Consider the following 21570-nt stretch of genomic DNA (forward strand, 5'->3'; position numbering starts at 1 on the left):
TATACAGAAGATATATTATAGAATCATACACCTAAAACTAATATGTTATTAACTAATGTCACCTCAATAAATTTAGTTTAGAAAAAAAAATGCAGATAGAAATGCTTCTTCTGAGGATGGAAGTGCCAAATTCAGAGCCAACCCAGACAGATGATCTCTGGCAGCCAGAGTAGGTTCAGCTGACCTAGGAGGCAGGTTGGCCCCAACAATACTGCCCACAGCAATAACAGTAACCCTGGGAAGGAAAGCCTGCACACTCTAACTGCACCCTGATGACTGTGGGGTCTCTGCTAAACATTGACCAGAGCAGCCCTGTGGGAGAGGACTGTAACTACTGTCACCCCAATTTTCCTGATAAGGGAGCTGAGGCCCAGGGAGATTGTGACTCACTCAAGATCACATAGCCAGGAGTGGAGTAAACGTAGTCTCTCTCCTTGGCTCCCGGCCTTGCCCCTTCCTCACAGACTCTCTTGCCTGCATTCAGTTCCTGAACCAGATGGCTGCTCCCATGTCTGCCTGTCAGGGAGAACCCAGTCTCAGACTAGGCCGGAGAGGTGTTATTACTGCAGGAGTAGTCTGCAGGCACGCAGGAAGCTAACAGCAGGGCCCTAGTGTGGGGCCACAGTGGACCCACCCAGCAGACCAGGGAGTCTCACGCCTACCTGCAGGTTACAAACAAAACACATCAAGCCCAGACCCAAGGCCAGAGTGTAGCGAGATGGGTCTCCAAGCCAGGGTCAAGGGAAAGTCAGTTGAACAGGATGCACAAGGAGATGCTGGGAGCCCTGTCTGCTGTCATCTGATTTTGTGGGGCCTCTCTCTATCTCTCCAGGTTACTTGAAAAACAGGTGAGACCCTGGCAGTTCTTAGAGTTTGGGGCTGTTCCCAGGAATTGTAGCCTGATCCTGGCCCTGCCACTTCCAGGCTTTCTCAAAGTCCTTATCCTCTAAAATAAATCTTTGTTTCTTTACCTGCATGAACTTCTGTCCCACTTACTGGGCTTTGTGAGGGGGAATGGGAACAAAGAGGTTGTCCACAGAAATAGGTTTAAAAATTGTGGTAGAACTGTCCTTTATCCTAAGTCCTATGTGGTTGGAGGTCTCTCCCAGCCTGCCTGGAGGAGCCTGAGAGGTACACCATAAAGAAGGCCTCAGGTACACTCAGCATGTCTCCTCATCTTTCAGATCTCTGTTAGATAGAATAAGTACCTCTTCACAGAGGCCTCCCCAACTCCACTCTAAGTAGGTCCCTTCCTGTCTTTGTGTGTTCATTATCAGCCTCTGCAAGTCCAGCACAAGACCGATGACATTTATAATGATTCATTGATAGTTTTCAGGTTATTGTCTGTCTTCCCCACTACAGGAGCAGGGACTAGCACCTTGTAGGAGCTCAGAGGGATGAATGGAGCTTGGTCATGCTGGTTCTGGTCTGAGCAGGACTGGGCTGGGAGGCCTCTGGGCAGATCTTGGCTGCGTATTAGGTCACCAACGATCTTCTAGAAATTCTGATGCCTGCTACAGCCCAAGATCCTGACTCAGTTGGTCTGGGTTGGGGCTGAGATATCAATATTTTAAAAATTGTCCCTAGACTTTTACTCAAGCAGCTGCCTGAAACCTAGGGGAACTCCAGTTTTCTTAGTTAAAAGCTGTGGATCTAGGAAGGGGCAAGGGCAGAAAAATTTGAATGGACAAAGGATTAGACTTATGGGGACCTGAGATGACTTTGTGTACTTGGAATTCACCTGAACACAGGACAAGCCAGAGGCTAGACCTGTCGGCTAATAGAGACTCAGCAGGTGTTTGGAGAATGATTTGTACCTGTGGGACCATCTCCTGCCACAGAGAGATGAGTGGGGTGCACATAACCCAAGGGCCCCTAGGAACAGCAGCGCACAGCTCTGTCTGGGGTGCCTTTGTTTCCCTGTATGTACTCACTTTATTGTTATCAGGTGGCAGCCCAAGAAAGACATGGTGTGTGTATGTGTGTACACAGACTGTGTGCACATGTCTTTGTGTCTGAGTGAATGCTTGGTTATGTGTGTGATGGTGTGTGTGTGTGTGCATATCTATGCTGTGTCTTTGTGTATGTGCATGCACATGTGTGTTACAGGGTAGTGGGAGGTTGTTTCTGGAAGGGTCTCCCCAGTAATCTTGTGGAGATGGGCAGTCTCATTTGCTTCCCTACAGTTCTACATGACTTTCCACTTGTATCCTTCCTGTCAGCACATCTGTCCTGAGTTACTTTACAGGTAACTGGCTGATGGAGAGCAAGTGGTCATGGGGAAGGAGGGAAGGTTGAACAGTGTGGGGATCCCACGAGTGGGGGCTCTTTCTCTCTCTTCATTTCTCTTTCTTTCTTTTTCTTTCTTTCTTTCCCTTTCTTTCTTTCTTTCTTTCTTCTCTTTCTTTTCTTTTCTTTTTAGTGAGAGGAAGGGAGATAGAGACAGACTACCACACATGTCCTGACCAGGATCCACCCTGCAACCTCCCATCTGGGCACCTGGATGATTGAATCAACCGAGCTATCCTCAGTGCCTGAAACACTCAAACCAGTCGATCCACTGGCTGTGAGAGGGGAAGAGGGAAAGAAAGAGGAGAGGGAGAGGGAGAGAAGCAGATGGTCGCTTTTCTTTTGTGCCCTGACCAGGAATCAAACCTGGGACATCCAGACCCAGGCTGATGCTCTATTCACTGAACCAACCGCCAGGGCCTGAGGGCTCTTTCTTAAAACTGCTGCTCACTCTGAAAGGAAGAACATTGAACAAGCCCTTGCACTGGGTGAACAGGGAGTTCAGGGTCTCAGCATATTTCTTGCTGTGGTAGGGGTCTATGGTGTTTCAGAAGGCTTCTCCTTCCTCAGAACCTCTCTTTGTGATCAAATGTCACAGCTCCAAATTCCACCATTAAAGGTTCATTTTTCTGGTTCCTCCTCCCATTTGAAATGTTGCCTTTTATAGTGTAATGGAAAAAAATGCTTTTGGTGTTCATTCCCATGATTTTAATCACAGAACCATATTCTGTATGTGGTAACCACCACCACAGTCGGGATTCTGGATAGTGCTGCCACCCCCAAACCGATCTGTTTTTCATCTCTACAGTTTTTCTTCTCAGTGTCACATGAATGAAATCACAGAGTACATAGCCTTTTGTCTGGCTTTTCAAATTTAGCACAACACATTTGAGATTCTTCCATGTTGTTACAAATATGCACGTTCTTCTACTACTGCTGAGTAGTATTCCACTGTGTGCACGCACTACAGTTTGCTGATCAATGCCTCCACTGAACTGAACGACACCCGTGGTGTCAGTTCTAGTTTGGGGTGATTATGAATAGAGCTGCTGTGAACATTCCCACACAGCTCTTTGTGTGAATGTGAATATTCATTTCTCTTGGGTAAACATCTAAGAGTGGGATTGTTGAGTCATATGGAAAGTGTATGTTTAACTTTGGAACAAACTGCGAAACTGTCTTCCCTATTAGTTGTGTCATGTTACATCCGCAACAAAGTGTATAACGACTTCATTATTGCATCCCCAGCAGCACTAAGTACTGTCGGATTTGTTTGTTACCAGGTCATTCTAATAGGTGTGTCAGGGTAGCTCATTGTGGTTCTGATTTCCATTTCCCTAAGGAGTAATTAATTTGGGAAGTTTTTCATGTGGTAATTTGTTAGATGAGTAGTCTATTGGGTGAAGTATCTGCTCAAGCCTTCTTGAAAAATGGAATTTTTTTCTTAACTTTTGAGCATTCTTTGTAAATTCTAAATACAAGTTCTTCTTCAGATGTGATTTGCAAGTATTTTCTCCCAGTTGGTAGTTTCTTCCCCAGAAGATTTTATGTTCTGATGAAGTTCAACTGACTAGTTGTTTTTTTTTGTTTTTATGGATCATGATTTTGATGTCAAGTCTTTGCCTAACCTTAGGTCATAAACATTTTCTTTGCTTTTTTATATTTCTATCTATGACCGATTTGAGTTGATTTTTGTTTAAAGTATGAGGTTAATGTTGAGGATCACTTTTTACATGTAAATTTACAATTGTCACAGCACCATTTGTTGAAAAGATTGTGGAATTGCCACTGAATTGCCTCAGCAACATGGTCAAAAATCACTTCATCATACATGTATAGGTGTATTTCTGCCAATAACACACTACCTTGATTACTGTAACTTTATAGGAAGACTTAATATCAGGTACAGATGAAGATTTTATTATTACTTTTCAAAATTGTTTTGGCTATTCTAGGTTCTTTGCTTTTCCACTAAAACTTTAGAGTCATCTTGTCTTTATCTACAAAAAAATTCTACTGGGATTTCTATTGAAAGTGCATTAAATCTATGGAACAATTATGGGGATATTGACATCCTAATAATATTGAGTCCTTCTTTTTCTTAATCATTCTTTATTTTTCCGTTATAGTTGACATACAATATTATATTAGTTTTAGGTATACAATCCAGTGATTAGACATTATATAACTTACAAAGTGATCATCTTAGTAAGTTTTGTACTCATCTGACACTATACACAGTTATTATAATATTATTGACTGTATTCCCTATGCTGTACTTTACATCCCCATGACTCTTCTGTAAGTACTAATTTGTACTTCTTAATTCCTTCACATTTTTCAACCATCCTGTCGGGCAACCGTCAAAATGTTGTTTGTATCTATGAATCAGTTTCTGTTTTGCTCATTTATTTTTTTAGATTCAATTGTTGATAAAGATGTATTTTTTGCTACTTTATTGTTCATAGTTTTTTTTTAATTAATTTTAATGGGGTGACATTGTTAAATCAGGGTACATATGTTCAGAGAAAACATCTCTAGGTTATTTTGACATTTGATTATGCTGCATTCCCATCACCCAAAGTCCAATTGTCTTCTGTCAACTTCGAACTAGTTTTCTTTGTGCTCTTCCCCTCCCCCAACCCCCTCCCTTTCCTCCCCCTCCACCTCATAACCCCCACACTCTTGTCCATGTCTCTGAGTCTCATTTTTATGTCCCACCTATGTATGGAATCATATAGTTCTTAGTTTTTTCTGATTTACTTATTTCGCTCAGTATAATGTTATCAAGGTCCATCCATGGTGTTGTAAATTATCTGATGTCATCATTTCTTATGGCTGAGTAGTATTCCATAGTATATATGTACCAAAGTTTTTTAACCCATTAGTCCACTGATGGGCTGTTTCCAGATCTTTGTTATTGTGAACAATGCTGCCATAAACATGGGGGTGCATTTCTTCTTTTCAAACAGTGCTATGGTGTTCTTGGGGTATATTCCTAACAGTGGTATAGCTGGGTCAAAAGGCAGTTCAATTTTTAATTTTTTGAGGGATCTCCATACTTTTTTCTACAGTGGCTGCACCAGTCTGCATTCCCACCAGCAGTGCAGGAGGGTTCCCTTTTCTCCACATCCTCGCCAGCACTTATTCTGTGTTGTTTTGTTGATAAGCGCCATTCTGAATGGTGTGAGATGATATCTCATTGTGGTTTCAATTTGCATTTCTCTAATGATTAGTGATATTGAGCATTTTTTCATATGCCTATTGGCCATCTGTATGTCCTCCTTGGAGAAGTGTCTATTCATTTCTTTTGCCCATTTTTGGATTGGATTGTCTTCCTGGTATTGAGTTTTACAAGTTCTTTATAAATTTTGGTTATTAACCCCTTATAAGACGTATTGTCAAATATATTCTTCCATTGTGTAGTTTGTCATTTTATTCTGTTCTTATTGTCTTTAGCTGTGCAAAAGCTTTTTAGTTTGATATAGTCCATTTGTTTATCCTGTCTTTTATTTCACTTGCCCATGGAAATAAATCGGCAAATATATTATTGCAAGAGATATCAGAGAACTACTGCCTATGTTTTCTTCTAAGATGCTTATGGTTTTACGGCTTACATTTAAGTTTTTTATCCATTTTGAGTTTATTTTTGTGGATGGTGTAAGTTGGTGGTGTAGTTTCATTTTTTGCAGGTAGCTGTCCAGTTTTCCCAACACCATTTGCTGAAGAGCCTATCTTTACTCCAATGTATGCTCTTACCTCCTTTGTCAAATATGAGTCGTCCATAAAAGTGTGGGTTTATTTCTGGGCTCTCAGTTCTGTTCCATTGATCTATATGCCTGTTCTTATGCCAGTACCAGGCTGTGTTGAGTACAATGGCCTTGTAGTATAACTTCATATCTGGAAGTGTGATACCTCCCACTTTATTCTTCCTTTTCAAGATTGCTGAGGCTATTCGTGTTTACTTTTGGTTCCATATAAACTTTTGGAATATGTGGTCTATATCTTTGAAGTAAGTCATTAGTATTTTAATTGGTATTTCATTGAATTTACAAATTGCTTTGGGTAATATAGACATTTTAATGATGTTTATTCTTCCTAACCATGAGCACGGTATATGCTGCACTTGTTTATATCTTTCCTGATTTCTTTTATCAATTTTTTATAATTTTCCGAGTACAAGTCTTTAATCTCCCTGGTTAAATTTATTCCTAGGTACTTTATTTTTTTGGTTGCAGTGGTAAAGGGGATTGCTTCCTTAATTTCTCTTTCTGACAGTTCATTGTTCCTGTATAAAAATGCCTCTGATTTCTGAGTATTAATTTTATATTCTGCCACATTGCTAAATTCATTTATCAGGTCCAGTAGTTTTTTGATTGAGACTTTAGGGTTTTGTATATACAATATCATATTATCTGCAAATAATGATAGTTTTACTTCTTCTTTTCCAATTTGGATGCCTTTTATTTCTTTTTCTTGTCTGATTGCTGTGGCTAGGACTTCCAGACTATGTTGAATAAGAGTGGTGAAAGTGGGCACCCCAGCCTTGTTCCTGATCTTAAGGGGATTGCTTTTAATTTTTGCCCATTGAGTATGATGTTGGCTGTGGGTTTGTCATAGATGGCCTTTATCATGTTGAGGTATGTTCCCTGTATTCCCACTTTGCTGAGAGTTTTGATCATGAATGGGTGCTGGATTTTTATCAAATGCTTTTTCTGCATCTATTGAAATTATCATGTGTTTTTTCTCCTTCCTTTTGTTTATGTGATGAATCACATTGATTGATTTGCGAATATTGTACCAGCCTACAATTATCCACGCAGCTACCCTATCTCTTTTGATCGGATCATTTAATCCATTTACATTACGGTTATTATTGATATGTATATAGTTGTTTATTGCCATTTTATTCTTTAAAACTGTATTCCTCTTTTGCTATATTCTTTTTCTCCTTTGATCTGTTTACAACAGGCTCCTTAGCATTTTTCACAGCATTGGTTTGGTTGTAGTGTATTCCTTGAGGGTTTTTTTTGTCTGGAAAGTTTTTTATTTCTCCTTCAATTTTAAATGATAGCCTTGCTGGATAAAGTAGTCTTGGTTGTAGGCTCCTGTTCTGCATTACTTTGAATATTTCTTCCCATTCCCTTCTGGCCTCAAGTGTTTCTATTGAGAAGTCAGAAGTCATTCTTATAAGGGCTCCTTTGTAGGTGATAATCTTTTTTTCTCTAGCAGCTTTAAATATTTTCTGTTTATCACTTAGCTTTGGCATTTTAATTATGATGTATCTTGGTGTAGATTTCTTTTGGTTTCTCTTTAATGGAGTTCTCCGTGCTTCTTAAACTTATGTGATGTTTTCCTGACTTAATTGAGGGAGGTTTTTAGCTATAATGTCTTTGAACAAAGTCTCTATCCCTTGTTCTTTCTCTTCTTCTTCAGGAACCCCTATGATGCGGATGTTATTTCTCTTCATGTTGTCACAGAGCTCTCTTCGAGTTTCCTCAGACTTTTTGAGTCTCTTTTCTTTTTTCTGTTCTGCTTCCATGCCTTCATTTACCTTATCCTCTATCTCGCTGATTCAATTCTCAGCTTCATCCATCCTGCTTTTAATTCCTTCCATTGTGTTCTTCATTTCTGATATTGTATTTGTCATTTCTGACTGATTCTTTTTTATTATTTCAATGTCCTTTTTTATATTTGCTATGTCTTTATTTAGGTGTTTGTAATGACCATCTATTGTTCTAATATCTTTGAGCATCCTGACAATTGTTATTTTAAACTCTGCATCTGGTAATTTGGTTATATCTGACTCATTCAGGTCGTTTTCTGGGGATTTCTTTTCATTCAATTTTGTTGCATTTCTATGCCTTCTCATTTTATCTGTGTAAAGAAGGTTTTGGCCACTGGAGTCCACTGGGTGTGACCTCTGTGTTCCCTAGGTGTGGTCTGTCTGCTGGCCCACCACCCCCTCGGCTGTTGCTGCCTAGGGAGTTTGGGTATGGGCATTGTCAGTGCCTGCCCACTGAGGCTGTTGCTGTGGTCTCTGCCTCTCCTTCACGGGAGTGGCTGTGATTACGTGCTCGAGTGTACAAGCCTTGGTGGCCTTGGCCTTTGCACTGCCCCTGTGGGTGGCGTTATGCTCAGCCATGAGGGTAGAGGTGAGCACCTTTGCTCAGCTGTGGGTCTCCACCTGATTCTGGGCTTTGGCCCCACCCTTGCAGGATGAGCCCGCTCGTTGGATGGCTGCAAACCTTGGCTCCACAGGTTGGGCAGGAATGCGTGCCCACGTTCAGTAGCGGGACTCCGCCTGTTCTGGGCTTTTGGTTCCACCTCTGTGGGAGGAGCCGGCTCCCAAGTCAAGCCACAAGCCTCGGTTCTGTGAGCGGGGCAGGGCTGTGCTCCTGCGCCCTTGCTCAAGGGCAGTCTCCACCGCTTCCAGGGCTCCTGCCCTTCCCCCACAGGCTGGATTGCAGGTGGCCCGCAGCTGGGCTTGACCACTTTCGCACATCCCCTCCCCAGCCGGGCAAGACTGAGCTCACACCTGGGCCTCAGTGATGGCCAGCCAGCTTCCGCCCTTGCCAACAGAACTGTGCTTCCATGTCCTGCCGCTGCCTGCCCTCGGGGGAGCCCTCAGCTGTGTGGGTGCGGGTGCTGCAGCTCAGACCCTAACACTCACTACTGTAGTCCCAAAAGCTCCCTCCTTCTAAGCAATTCTGCTCCGAGTACCACGGGAGAGTTTGTTTGGCTGGTGTCCTGCTTCCCTTTGCTGGTATTGCTGTTTCCAGGGGAAATATTCACTTCATATTTGGGGAGTGACTCGTCCCAGAGGTTAGGGTGGCTGTCTCTCAAAGTGTTTCTTCCTGTGCCTCCCAGATTACACTCTCTTCCTGCTACTCTGGTCCTCTCCTCTCTCCCCATCCCCTGGAGCCCCAGGTGAGTGGTTGTGAGAGAGGTTTTCTGTGCGGTCTCTTTAAGAAGAATCCTGGGTCTGAGAAATCAGTCTCTTTCTCACAAACAGTATCCTGTCTTGTTTCCAGCTAAATACTGTCCATACGCCTCTTCTAGGCTCTGGTGCTGCAGGCTGAGGCTTTGTTCCAGGGGCTCAGAACCCTCCCCTCTCCGCTAAACTCATTTCCTGCTATGCGAGTCTCTCCTGGCTGCCGTTCGCTCCGGGGAGCTGGGCAGCCCTCTTTGCATTTCCTCTTAGTTTAGTCTAAAGTTGGTTTTTCCAGATGATGGTTCTTAAAATTACTGGTTTGGTGGTGATGAACTCTTTTAGCTTTTTTTGTCTGGGACGCTCTTTATATGTCCTTTGATTCTAAATGGTAGCTTTGCTGGGAAGAGTAATCTTGGTTGTAGGTCCTCACTTTTCATAACTTTAAATATTTCTTGCAAAGTTTCTGTTGAAAAATCAGCTGACAGTCTTATGGGAGTTTCCATTTAGGTAACTAACTACTTTTCTCTTGCTGCTTGTATGTCTATTTCCTTCACTAGGTTAGGGAAGTCTTTTGTCATTTTTTTTTTGAAATAGGTTTTCAATTTTGTGCTCTCTCTCTTCTCCTCTGGCACCTTCGTTATGCAAACGTTGGTATGCCTGAAGCTGTCTCAGAGGCTCCTTACACTATCTTCATTTTTTTAAATTATTTTTCTTTTTGCTGTTCTGATTGGGTGTTTTTTGCTTCCTTATATTCAAAATCACTGATTTGATTCTCAGCTTGATCTACTCTACTGTTGATTCCCTATAAATTATTCTTCATTTCAGTTAGTGTATCCTTCATTTCTGATTGGTTCTTTTTTATGATTCTATATCCTTTTTATGCTTATTTCTTTGTTGAAGTTCTCACTGAGTTTCTTGAGCATCCTTATAAACAGTATTTTGAATTCTGTATCTGGTAGATTGCTTCCTTCCATTTTGTTTCATTCTTTTTCTGGAGTTTTGTTCTGTTCTTTTATTTCTTTGTCTTCTCATTTCCTGCTGCTTCTTCTTTGTGTTTGTTTCTATGTATTAGTGCTGTGAACCAGCACAGCTAGTAATTCCAGGTCCTGAGTGGGAACAGTGCAGAATTAAGAAAATAGGCTTAGATAGATGGCAGCAAAGTAGGCAGACGCACAGACGCCCAGCTCTCAGCACCAAACTGGAATACAAATCAATTTAGGAAAAATCAACATGAAAAACCAACACTGAACTGCAAGAACAGCTCTCAAAAACCAAGGAGCAAAGAGGAAGCCACAGTAATCCTGGTAAGGACTGCCTGAATCTCCTCTGCTTACAGGAATGGGGGGGGGTGAGGCTGAGAGCCCAGAGAGGATTTCACAGAGGAAAAAGAGCAGAAACTACTGCTCACAGCCACTTACCTGGCGACCAGGGAGCAAGGTGGGTTGAAAAGACCAGCTTATCTCCCAAGTGGAAAGGACAGGGAGAGGGACAGACTGTGAGGGGCTAAGGTATGCAAGAAATGAAATAAAAAAGCTGATTCATTCATGCTGGAGGCGGCCATAGCTGGGGGAGGGACTGAACCTTTCACAAAACAGAGCTGAAGTGCTTCCGGATCAGAGATCTCCGGACATATATCCAGCTCCAATCAGCGCAACAAGACACAGCTGAAAACAAGAAGTGGGGAGGAGGGGCAGTAACTCAGGTCTCCATGGAGATCTGAGATACACCTCCCCCTACTGAAGCTGAGAAAAAACCCTGCCCCCAGTGAGATTAGTTGGTGGAAGAGACCTTCAGCGTCTCAGGTTACACCCACAGCATTCCTGGTTACAGTTTCAAGGAAGCCGCCTGCTGAGATCAGTTAACAAGACTATCACCTGTTAAGAAAACAAACAAATCAAGACTTCAAAGCTGCCCAAATCCAAAAGTGGATTACAAATAATAGCTGATACCAACCCAAGAAGAGCTAGAAATAACACAACTGAAAACTAGAGGCAGACAACACCAAGCCTAGACTCAACCAACTCTACAAATAAAACACCATGATGAGAAGACAAAGGAGTGCAACCCAAATGAAACTACAAGAGACATCTTTGAGAGATGAACTGAGTGATATGGAAATAATCAAACTTCCAGATGCGGAGTTCAAAATAATGATTGTAAGGATGCTTAGGGATCTTAGAACAACAATGGATGGTCATTGTGAAAACCTAAATAAAGAAATAGCAAGTATAAAAAAGAACCAGTCGGAGATGACAAATACAATATCAGAAATAAAGACCACAATGGAAGGAATTAAAAACAGGATAGATAGAGCAGAGGATCGAATCAGCGAGTTAGAGGACAACTGGAATGAAGGCATGAAAGCAGAGAAGAAAAGAGAAAAGAGACTCAAAAAATCAGAGGAAACTCTTAGAGAGCTCTGTGACAACATGAAGAGAAATAACATCCGCATCATAGGGGCTCCTGAAGAAGAAGAAAAGGAACAAGGAATAGAGATGTTGTTCAATCATATCATACCTGAAAATTTCCCTAAATTAATGCAAGAGAAACTCTCACAAGTCCAAGAAGCACAGAGGACTCCATTAAAGAGAAACCCAAAGAAACCTACACCAAGACACATCATAATTAAAATACCAAAGCTAAGCGATAAAGAGAAAATATTAAAAGCTGCAAGAGAGAAAAAAGTTATCACCTACAAAGGAGTCCCCATAAGGATGACATCTGACTTCTCAACAGAAACACTTGAGGCCAGAAGGGAATGGCAAGAAATATTCAAAGTAATGCAGAACAAGAACCTACAACCAAGACTACTTTATTCAGCAAGGCTATTGTTTAAAATCGAAGGAGAAATAAAAAGCTTCCCAGACAAAAAACAACTCAAGGAATTCATTACAACCAAACCAATGCTGCAGGAAATGTTAAGGGGCCTGTTGTAAACAGATCAAAGTGGGAAAAGAATATAACAAAAAAGAGGAATATACCTTTAAAGAAGAAAATGGCAATAAACAACTACATATCAATAATAACCTTAAATGTAAATGGATTAAATGATCCAATCAAAAGACATAGGGTAGCTGCGTGGATAAGAAAACAGGACCCATACATATGTTGTCTACAAGAGACACACCTTAGAACAAAAAACACACATAGATTGAAGGTAAAAGGATGGAAAAAAAACGTTTCATGCAAACGTAAAAATGAAAAAAAAGCTGGGGTAGCAATACTTATATCAGACAAATTGGACTTTAAAACAAAGGATATAGTAAGAGATAAAGAAGGCCACTACATAATGATAAAGGGAGTAATCCAACAGGAAGATATAACTATTATATATATCTATGCACCTAATATAGGAGCACCCAAATATATGAAACAGACTTTGATGGATTTAAAGGGTGAGATCAACAGCAATACTATAATAGTAGGGGATTTCAATACCCCACTAACATCACTAGATAGATCCTCAAGAAAGAAAATTAACAAAGAAACAGCAGACTTATTGGAAACACTAGATCAACTCGATTTAATAGATATCTTCAGAACCTTTCACCCTAAAGCAGCAGAATATACATTCTTTTCAAGTGCTCATGGTACATTCTCTAGGATAGACCACATGTTAGGGCACAAAAGTGCTATCAACAAATTTAAGAAGACTGAAATCATATCAAGCACTTTCTCCGATCACAATGGCATGAAACTAGAAATGAATCACAGCAGAAAAGCTCAAAAATTCTCAAACACATGGAAACTAAATAGCAGGGTGTTAAATAATGAATGGATTAAGAATGAGATCAAAGAAGAAATAAAAAAAATTCTAGAAACGAATGACAATGAGCATACAACAACTCAAAATTTATGGGACACAGCAAAAGCAGTGCTGAGAGGGAAGTTTATAGCACTACAGGCACACTTTCAGAAGCTAGAAAAAGCTCAAATAAACAACTTAACCCTGCATCTAAAAGAATTAGAAAAAGAACAGCAAGTAAAGCCCAGAGGTAGTAGAAGGAAGGAAATAATAAAGATCAGAGCAGAAATAAATGACATAGAGGCTAAAGAAACAATACAGAAGATCAATGAAACTAGGAGCTGGTTCTTTGAAAAGGTAAACAAGATTGATGAACCTTTAAGTAGACTCACCAAGAAAAAGAGAGAGAGGACTCAAATAAATAAAATTAGAAATGAGAGAGGAGAAATAACAACTGACACAACAGAAATACAAAATATTGTAAGAAAATACTATGAAGAACTGTATGCCAAAAAACTAGACAACCTAGATGAAATGGACAAATTCCTTGAAACATACAATCTTCCAAAAATCAATCTGGAAGAATCAGAAAACCTAAACAGACTGATTACAACAAATGAGATCGAAACAGTTATCAAAAAACTACCAAAAAAGAAAAGTCTGGGGCCCGATGGCTTCACAACAGAATTCTACCAAATATTCAAAGAACTAACTCCTATCCTTCTCAAGCTATTTCAAAAAATTCAAGAGGAAGGAAGACTTCCAAGCTCCTTTTATGAGGCGCGCATAATTCTGATTCCAAAACCAGGCAAAGACAACACAAAGAAAGAAAATTATAGGCCAATATCTCTGATGAATATAGATGCTAAAATCCTCAACAAAATATTACAAACCGGATCCAACAATATATGGAAAAAATCATACACCATGATGAAGTGGGATTTATTCTGGGGAGGCAAGACTGGTACAATATTAGCAAATCAAACAATGTGATTCATCACATAAACAAAAGGAAGGAGAAAAACCATATGATAATTTCAATAGATGCAGAAAAAGCATTTGAAAAAATCCAGCACATATTCATGATCAAAACTCTCAGCAAAGTGGGAATACAGGGAACATACCTCAACATGATAAAAGCCATCTATGAGAAACCCACAGCCAACATATACTCAATGGGAAAAAATTAAAAGCAATCCCCTTAAGATTAGGAACAAGGCAGGGGTGCCCCCTTTCACCACTCTTATTTAACATAGTCCTGGAAGTCCTAGCCACAGCAATCAGACAAGAAGAAGAAATAAAAAGCATTCAAGTTGGAAAAGAAGAAGTAAAACTATCATTATTTGCAGATGATATGATATTGTATATAGAAAACCCTAAAGTCTCAGTCAAAAAACTACTGGACCTGATAAATAAATTCAGCAAAGTGGCAGGATATAAAATCAATACTCAGAAATCAGAGGCATTTTTATACACCAACAATGAACAGTCAGAAAGAGAAATTAAGGAAACAATCCCCTTCACAATTACAACCAAAAAAATAAAGTACCTAGGAGTAAACTTAACCAAGGAGACTAAAGACTTGTACTCAGAAAATTACAAAACATTGATAAAAGAAATCAAGGAAGATACAAACAAGTGGAAGCATATACTGTGCTCATGGTTAGGAAGAATAAACATCATTAAAATGTCTATATTATCCAAAGCAATCTATAAATTCAATGCAATACCAATTAAAATACCAATGACATACTTCAAAGATATAGAACACATATTCCAAAAATTTATATGGAACCAAAAGAGGACACGAATAGCCTTTAGCAATCTTAAAAAAGAAGAATAAAGTGGGAGGTATCACACTTCCTGATATCAAGTTATACTATAAGGCCACTGTACTCAAAACAGCCTGGTACTGGCATAAGAACAGGCACATAGATCAATGGAACAGAACAGAGAACCCAGAAATAAACCCACAGTTCTATGGACAACTGATACTTGACAAAGGAGGTAAGGAAATACAATGGAGTAAAGACAGCCTCTTTAACAAATGGTGTTGGGAAAATTGGACAGCTACCTGCAAAAAAATGAAACTAGATCACCAGCTTACACCACTCACAAAAATAAACTCAAAATGGATAAAAGACTTAAATGTAAGCCGTGAAATCATAAGCATCTTAGAAGAAAACATAGGCAGTAAGCTCTCGGACATCTCTCGGAGCAATATATTTGCTGATTTATCTCCACAGGGAAGTGAAATAAAAGACAGGGTAAACAAATGGGACTATATCAAACTAAAAAGCTTTTGCACAGCTAAAGACAACAAGAACAGAATAAAAAAGACAAACTACACAATGGGAGAACATATTTGACAATACGTCTGATAAGGGGTTAATAACCAAAATTTATAAAGAACTTGTAAAACTTAATACCAGGAAGACAAACAACTCAATCCAAAAATGGGCAAAAGAGATGAATAGACACTTCTCCAAAGAGGACATACAGATGGCCAATAGCATATGAAAAAATGCTCAATATCACTAATCATTAGAGAAATGCAAATTAAAACCACAATGAGATATCACCTCACACCAGTCAGAATGGCGCTTATCAACAAAACGACACAGAGTAAGTGCTGGCGAGGATGTGGAGAAAAGAGAACCCTCCTGCACTGCTGGTGGGAATGCAGACTTGTGCAGCCACTGTGGAAAACAGTATGGAGATTCCTCAAAAAACTGAAAATCGAACTGCCTTTTGACCCAGCTATCCCACTTTTAGGAATATACCCCAAGGACACCATAGAACGGCTCGAAAAGGAGAAATGGCCCTGGCTGGTTGGCTCAGCGGTAGAGCGTCGGCCTAGCATGCAGAGGAACCGGGTTTGATTCCCGGCCAGGGCACATAGGAGAAGTGCCCATTTGCTTCTCCACCCCTCCGCCGCGCCTTCCTCTCTGTCTCTCTCTTCCCCTCCCGCAGCCAAGGCTCCATTGGAGCAAAAGATGGCCCGGGCGCTGGGGATGGCTCTGTGGCCTCTGCCCCAGGCGCTAGAGTGGCTCTGGTTGCAACATGGCGACGCCCAGGATGGGCAGAGCATCGGCCCCTGGTGGGCAGAGCGTCGCCCCATGGTGGGCGTGCCGGGTGGATCCTGGTCGGGCGCATGCGGGAGTCTGTCTGACTGTCTCTCCCTGTTTCCAGCTTCAGAAAAATGCAAAAAAAAAAAAAAAAAAAGAAAAGAAAAGGAGAAATGCACCCCCATGTTTATGGCAGCATTGTTCACAATAGCGAATATCTGGAAACAGCCCAAGTGTCCGTCAGAGGACGAGTGGATTAAAAAGCTTTGGTACATATATACTATGGAATACTACTCAGCCATAAGAAATGATGACATCGGATCATTTACAATAACATGGATGGACCTTGACAACATTATACGGAGTGAAATAAGTAAATCAGAAAAAAAACTAAGATGAATCCATACATAGAAGGGACATAAAAATGAGACTCAGAGACATGAACAAGAATGTGATGGCAACAGGGGCAGGGGGTGGGGGGGTGGGGGGAGGGGGGATGGGGTGAAGAAGGAGAGAGGGGTTAGGGGAGGGGAGGGGCACAAAGAAAACCAGATAGAAGGTGACAGAAGACAATTTAACTTTGGGGGAGGGGTATACAGCACAATCAAATGTCAAAATAATCTAGAGATATTTTCTCTCAACATATGTACCCTGATTTATCAATATCACTGCATTAAATTTAATTAAAAAAAAAAGAAAGAAAATAGGCTTAGAGAAAATGGATGTGCTGGAGGGATCTCTTTGCATCGCAAGAGATAGCTTGCAAAAAGCAAAGCACCATTCCCCAACCTGCTTTATTTATAAGGTAAAGTAAGGCCATTAGCAAATCAAAGAAATTGATAAAGCAAAGTCACATTTCCAAGGCATCCCAAGAATTCTCCCAAGTGCAGAAACCCCCACCATACATAACATCTTAACTTCACAAAACAAAGGATAAAAAGAAACTTGTCTCCAGTCTTTCTGAGGAATATGGGGGGTAGGATGAGTATAAACAATCTAGCACCACAGTTTAACAGCCTTTAGCAACTTCACAGACAAGTGAGGTGGGGGGTTGGACAGACTCTCAGCTTATAGCCAGTTCCCCACACTTCTGTCCTCCCAAAAATCTAAACTGCAAAGACCATGTTGGCTTTCAGTCCCCAATATATTAGGTCCTGTTTATTAAGTAGGGCTGCTATGTCTCCCAGATTTGGTAGAGTAGTTTCCTGTAGGGCCGAGAGGCACAGCCTCCCCAGTCACCTGAGCTGCGTACCACAGATATGCCCCTGTATGGACTGTGTATACTGCCCTATTTTAGTTGAGCCATGATTGCTGTTCATATCACCAGGAGGACTTGATACGCAAGCTGATGTGCTTTGAGGACTGGCTCTGACTACAGCAGAGGAGCTGCTGTGCAGGATTCAACCCTACAGAGCAAGACTCGCTTCATTGAAGCTTTGGTGCTCACGGAGTCTGCTCCTTCAGTATGTCACTCGGGGAGGTGGTAAGGTTGTAATCTGATGTGATCTGAAGCTGTCTACCAGGTGCACTAGCTCTGGAACCTCCTACCTAGGAGGTGCAGGGTCACCCACTGCCTGTGCCCAGGAGAAGCCAAGCTGTGAACTAAGGCTGAGTGCCACTAGTTCCAGGCCTGGGGCCACTTAGCAGGGTACTCAGAGGCCAGATGCTGTTTGTTTGAGAGATTTTAGGAAAGTTCAATGCATGAGTCAAGACATGCTCTTTGTATGAAAAAGCCACTGGAAATGGCTTGGGTGAGCTCACAAGTTGGGTGGCATGGGGTCTCAGGGAATCACCTGGGCAGGGAGAACAATGTGAGCCAAGTTGATGGAGACTCAGATATGGTGCCTGCCTGCCAGCTCTGTGGGGGGGGGGGTGTCTCAGAAAAAGTACAATGACCTCTGCCAGCACTTCTGCCTAGCAGGAGCTTCCCCCCTCTAGCTCTTGCCTTGATGCCCCAAAATCCAGTTCCTCCCTATATGTTCCTGGCTCCTTTCAAGCTGCTGTCTCAGTGCTAGAGCTCAGAGAGAGTCTAAGTAAGTCTATGAGTGGGCCCTTTAAGAGGAGCTGCCTGGGACTCCTACAGCCTCTGTCTCCCTCAGCCTCAATCTCCAGCCAGAAGTTTTTACAGCCAGAAGTTATGGGAACTTCTCTTCCTGCCTCTGGAACCCTGGGCTGGTGGCCTGGTGTGGGACTGGGACCCCTCACTCCTCAGGGGGCACCATGGCAGCTATTTCTCCCAATTTTAAACCACCACACGTGGATATGGGACGAGCCCGTTCCATGTCTCCACCCCACCTATCAGTCTCCATGTGGATTTTTTTTAAGTGAGAGAAAGGGAGATAGACAGACTCCCACATGCACCCCAACTGGGATCCACCCAGCAACCCCCATCTGGGGCTGATGCTTGAATCAACTGAGCCACTGGCTGCAAGAGGGGAAGAGGGGGGGAAGGGGGAGAGGGAAGGGAAGAGAAACAGATAGTTGCTTTTCACTGCGTGCCCTGACGGGGTGGGGGTGGGGTTAAACCCAAGACGGCCACATGTTGGGTCGAAGCTCTATCCACTGAGCAAACTGGCTACAGCAATATGGCTCATCTTTAAATCCCTAGTTGTAGGACTTCTTTTCAGTTAGATTTCAGGCAGTTCTGGATGATAGTTTTCTGTTGCTTAGTTGTAATTTTGATGTGGTTGTGGGAAGGTTCAAGTACCACGTTCACCTACGCCACCATCTTGACCAGAAATCCCAATATTGAGTCCTTCAATCTGTGAACATAACATGCCTTTCTCAATTTATTTAGAACTTTGATTTCTTTCATCAGCATTTTTTAGTTTCAACATAACATACTTTGTTAGATTTATACTTAAGTATCTCATTTTTGGAGTTTTAAAAATTATACTGTTTCTAAATTGTTTTTATTTCCACTGGTGTGTATTTGTAGTACATGGGTTTTCTTTCTCATATGTTCTCAGTACAAGGAATGGATTTAGAGTCCCCCCCCCGACTCCCAGTCTGGAGGGGCAGTTGGGGGGCAACTCCCCTCCTGTCACTTCCTCCCCGCCTGGTTTCCCATCTCCAGTGTGGGGATAATGGCACCACCACCGACTGCTTCAAAGTTCAGGGTCAAAAAAGTGTAATATCTACAGCAGGAAAGTGATTTGGGAAAGTCTAATGATAGCAGATTAAAATATCATTTTCCTGAGAATACGTTTAAAAAAACAACAGCATAAGTCAAGAAAGAGGAAGACGTGATCTAGAAAATAGAAAACACAGACTCCAGCTCAGGAGAGCAGGACAAATGAAAACCCAAGCGTGTTCATTCTCAGCTTATCTACGTCGGTTTAGCTGCTGATTTGGGTGGGCGGCCTGGTGTCTCAGTGAGATGGGTGCTCACTTTAGAGCTCAGCATGAAGGTCACCAGGATTGACAGAGCTGTCTGTCATGGGTGCGGCACCAGGAGTATTGGTCAGCCCTGCAGTGGGGATTCTTATACACCAGCCGCTGAATCAACACATGTGAACCCTCCAGATCTAAAATGTGGGTAACTCATAAAACAAATACGGTATTTGGTGCCTGTGATGGCCTAGGTGCTAGAAACAAAACAGACAAGGGCTCTGCCTTTGGTTTTGAAAGAGCTGCTGTGGGTCTGGAGTAGGCATACTGGGCTAGTTTGAGGTGGGCGTAGCCAGACAGTTCCACTGGTCTGCTCCATATTGAGCTGGACTGTATGGGCTTCTGTGGTCTGTGCAGAGCCACCAGGTTGGCTGGGGCTTTGGGGTCTAGGCTGGTACATGTGGGCTCTGCTCTAAGCAACCTCTTGCCCTCCAGCAGGCCAGCCCGGGCTTGCATGGCACACGGTGCAGAGGGCCAAGACTGAGCTGAATGCACAAGGCCTCTTGAGACCCTGTCTGAAAATAGACTTGGATTTTAAGCTTTGTGCAGGTGTGGTGAGGTCAACAGATCAGAAGATATCTGCTGTCGATAAGGCAGTTTGTTACAGTTCCAAGGAGGTGGAGGCATGCCAGGCTGTAGTGGGGCCACAGGCTCCAACAGTAGGCAGAGACAGGAAGGGAAACTTCAGGGAAGTTTTTATTGGAGTTTTGAGGGAAGAAATGGGTGAGACAAGGTAAGGAAACTAACTAGGTTACGATCAGCTAGTTTGAGTCACTATAGCAGGGGCACAGTGGGCTGCCCTTATTGTCTGGTGCCTGACCCAGGGCTATTGGTGTGGGTGGACTGTGGTGCGTGGGTGTAGGGTTGGTGTCTCATGAGTGTAAGAGCAGAAAAAGCGGGGGCAATAGGCTCTGGATGGGCTGCTTTGCACATAAAAGGTGTGCTGGTGGGTAGGGAGGGTGTTCAGTGGTCCAATAGCTCTAGCAATTGGCTGGCTTGAGTCTACAAGGGCCCAGATGCCAAAAAACATCAGATACAGAAACCAGACAATGTGGTTAATACAGACCCAGTCCTGGGACTAGTATATCACTTCTACCGGGTCCTGTTGGCCAAAGCAGGTCACAAGGCCGGCCCAGATCCGGGAGGTGGGAAACAGATTTTCCTCTGTATGGGAAAAGCAGCAGTTTCTTTGCAAATGGTATGGGTGTGGGGCATGAGGCCTGTGGCTATTTCTGCAACTCTTCCATCACAGAGATCTAGAGATTTACTTTCCGCAGGCCCTTGCATTTAGACAAAAGGGTGCAGTCAGGGTGAGGATGGGCGAAGAGAGGCCTTGCTCATGTGGTGGGCTTTCTCCAGCTGTCTCTACTTTTTCCTGGCACTTTTAGGAAGGGGACTCAAGTCCTGTCACAGGCTGCCCTGACTGCAGAGAAAAGGGGAGGCCTCTTTGCTCCTTGGGGCAGCTTTTAGCTCCTGGGCCTTGGGCAGTGAGAACTACGGGTGTGGATAAGAGCTGCCAGCTGTGGTTTCTCCGGTCAGGCCTGTGTCTTGGAGTCAGGATGCAGTTTACTCCCAGGCCTGCTCACCCTGGAGGATCCTGTGGACATCAGACTTGATTCCAGGCCCACTGAGCCACATTGGTCTGTGAGGTGACATTACCTCTGGAACCTTACCAAAGGGGAGGGTGCACCACAGTCCAGGAGGGCCCCTTCCCTCTGCTCGCCCATCTGTACAAGAGGGGCTGGGGCCTGAGATTGACTGGTACAAGACGTGCTACCCAGGGAACTGAGAGAGTCAGGTGATCCTAGCTAATTGGAAGAAAAAGAAAGCATCCCACGCTCCGAGGTGGGGTGTCTCCAGTGTCATAGGCAGACAAGCACAACTGTTTACAGAGCAGCACCAGATACCAGGCTGTCTAGTCATGAGGACACACACAGACATGTGAATATCACCTGGATACCTCAGGGCTCCAGCCATTTAGACCTTTTCTCTGATGCATAATTAGAGATTCCACCCTTCTTGCAGGAGTCTAGTTAGAAGATGATATGCTCACTCAACACCTACATCCTGAGACGGTCTTGCCGCTAGGCCTGGTGCTGTTCTGAGCCTGGGAAGCACTGCAGCAAGTGCAGAAGATGCCCAGT

At 42.6% G+C, this 21570-nt stretch overlaps 1 protein-coding gene across 2 annotated transcripts in view; it reads left to right on the forward strand.

Moving 5' to 3' along the window:
- FBLN7 (fibulin 7) overlaps positions 1 to 21570 on the forward strand; it is a 49798-nt gene that overhangs the window by 1342 nt on the left and 26886 nt on the right. The window lies entirely within an intron of this gene.

This window comes from Saccopteryx bilineata, chromosome 3 (assembly GCF_036850765.1).
Source record: "Saccopteryx bilineata isolate mSacBil1 chromosome 3, mSacBil1_pri_phased_curated, whole genome shotgun sequence".
NCBI classification, from domain to species: Eukaryota; Metazoa; Chordata; class Mammalia; order Chiroptera; family Emballonuridae; genus Saccopteryx; species Saccopteryx bilineata.